Here is a 3,058-nt window from a genome sequence, read left to right as displayed (position 1 = left end):
AGTGGCATCCATAGGCATATTAAAGCCCCCATCATCATCAAGATCAACTATCTCATCAAAAAGGTGCCCGTCTTCATTCTCTTGGGTTGTTTTAGTTGTAGTTCCATCAATGATGTCATTACCAACAATGATTGCTAAGTCATTGAAATAGAGGAATGGTTGTCTCTTGTACACTCTAGTGTTCTTGAAATCCTTTCTCTACATGAAGAAAAAATAAAGGAATCAGATATTATCTTTCATTACAATTTATTAAGAGATATTTTACTTACTTACAAAGATTACGTAGAGTACATTACCTTTAAAAACTCTTCGTATACACTATCATCAGTGTCCATGCACTAAGTACTCTCATTCCATGCAAAGCCGCTCATATTTCTCAAGTCTTTCATCATTTGATAACCTTTCTTCCATGTTTTTAGTTTATTCTTGAAGTTATCTCTTACTAGATTCATCTTCATATCTACATTAAATCTCCTTTCAATGTTAGTCCAAGCTTCTTTACAAAAACCACCTTTACCTTTGCTTCCTAACATGACTTTCTCATTTAGTAGATCTAGCACATTTCGCTCCATCTCTTGTGTCTAAACAACTTTCACATTTCTACGTGAGAAAGCAACAACATTGACACTAACCTCCTCATCAATGCTTGTCAAGAGATTGGTGAATGACATTATCACTGATTGTTAGCTGTGAAACTTCCAAGAAACTATCAACATGTTGGATTCATTAGAAATTATAAAAATTGGGTGGGATTTACATTTAAACTCATTGAATACCTATCTCTGTATATGATTTATAGATAATGCCCTAAAATTTAAATGGCATACTTGCCAATCACATGCTTATTAGAAAAAGTACCAAAGAAGTTAGATTATTTTACTTCAATTATGACTGATGTCTATTTGTCTCAAAGTTGATCTGAACTCAAACTTAAAACTGAACTAAAAAAAATATGCATATCAATAAAAGAAAGTTTAATGTGGATTTGCAAAATTTTAAATATTAATGAAATTGAAGACTACCATTTCTCCTAAGTTGTTCTTATGAAATGAAAATTCTTCCAATTTCTTAATCAATATTTTAAAAAAGTATTCTAAATAGAAAATTGCCCAACAGCTTCATTTTCACCATATTCAAGCTAAAGAGGAGGTCAATATATAACAGTAAAACATGAAGGAAACTCATAAAGGAATTATTCATGTTAGTACACTCCTCAAGGTTTTGTAGACATAGCAACAAAGCAAGAAAGTCCCAAATGTGGGTTATGCACATTGACTTGACATCTAACAGTTGGATGCCCAAAAATAATATATACAATATCTTTGAATAGAATGAGAATTCTTATAAGAGTTAGGGTGCTAAATTAGGATTAATATGGGTATCTAGATTCTAAACACCTTGATAAATACAATGACACATATGCTCTCTTTTCTTGTTGGTGCATACTAGGCCCACTAAAAGTATTTGGCATGGCTATTCCTAATGTCACAGTTATACTATGTATAGTTTTTTATAGAAATTGATTGTATTGATCCCACATTGAGAGAGTGGAAATTTAGTTTGAGATTAAATTATCAGTGCTAAATGACATCAGAGTGCATTAAAAAATCCAATGCTTCTTCTACTTATGCCTTTCAATTTGTCATCTATCAACTTGTCAAACAAGTTAGTGAAAGATTATATCATCTTGGCCTTTATTCCCTAAGGGTCTAGCCATTCCAAGAAAGGAATTTTGCCCCTCTCGATGCACAACACACTGATTCAAACATATTTCTACTAAAAATCATATTTCCAAATGCATTAACATGAGCAAGAGATACAATCTGCCCAATTTTCACACTCTTCCCTCCCTCTTCAAAAATAAGGCCAACCATAAAAAACACATGCTCCCTCCTCAAAAATTTCATGGATTCCAATCTTTTTGAGCTCATAAGTTCTATAGTAAAGACCTTTTTGAGCATATCCCAATGATGGCCACACTGGCACCATATCATTGAATGCTCATCATAAGAAAGGTATTTGACACTTGGAAACTTCCCATGCTCCTCCAAAAATGTCATTATAAGGGCAACATTTGCATAGAATTCATTCATATCATTTCATCAGAGAACACTCTAATTATTATTATTTGTAGGCTCCTATTTCTTGTTTCTTCAATTTAGAGAGGATGAGTTATTACAATTAGCAATAGGCTCCCATTGGAGCTCCTCCTGCACAAGGTATTCCTTACTTCTAGGGATTGGTTTTTTTTCTATATCATATATTTTATATTGTCATTTGGGTTTTCTGAAAAAATACTTTTTTTAGATAAGATTTTTTCGGTTCATTGATTGGAAAAAATATATAGTCTAAAATTTAGAAGCAATCTTATCTAAACCAATATGGAAGAATGTAATTATTTTCTCTATTGTTTTAATGCAGTTGTGCTACCCTCTGTTGTTGTTGTGTATTGGAAGAATGCTGCTTTGAGTTAGGAACAAAAGTTTGAAAAAAAATTTAGTGAGTCTGCTAAGAGGGGATAATTGGATCAAGATTACCTCACTCAAATTCATTCTTTTGTGTGTACAACATTTCTTGTGGCTCATCTGTACAACCATGTTCATTTTATTGTATTGAACTTCCTTGATTTGGCTTACAATTAGGTATCTAGTGTACTATGATTGTAATATATATCTTGATAAATAAAAATTAAATCAAAGATGTTTCCTTGTATAAATTATGGAATGTTACAAGTAATACTACCATAAAAAAAACTCATTGAAGAGTCCAATAAACATATAGCCAAAACTATAAATATCCAATAATGGGTGAATCATACAACCATTTGAAGGAAATACATATTTAATATAATGTGCAAAAAATTGTTCATATTTTGTGGTATAGCTAAGTGAGAGAGTTGTAGTCTTCCCACATCCTTTGAGCTATTTCATCTTGAAAATTTTCCCAATCATCTCTACCTCATTGATTCATCCCATAAGTCTCAAGAATTTGCACATTTACCAGAGCACGATCATCGTTCTCTTCAAAATCCACTTCGGATGGAACATTGTCCTCCACC

This window comes from Cupressus sempervirens, chromosome 11, assembly GCF_028749045.1.
Source record: "Cupressus sempervirens isolate cs-2001-9-10 chromosome 11, ASM2874904v1, whole genome shotgun sequence".
Taxonomy (NCBI): Eukaryota; Viridiplantae; Streptophyta; class Pinopsida; order Cupressales; family Cupressaceae; genus Cupressus; species Cupressus sempervirens.
This window is presented reverse-complemented; position numbering follows the sequence as displayed.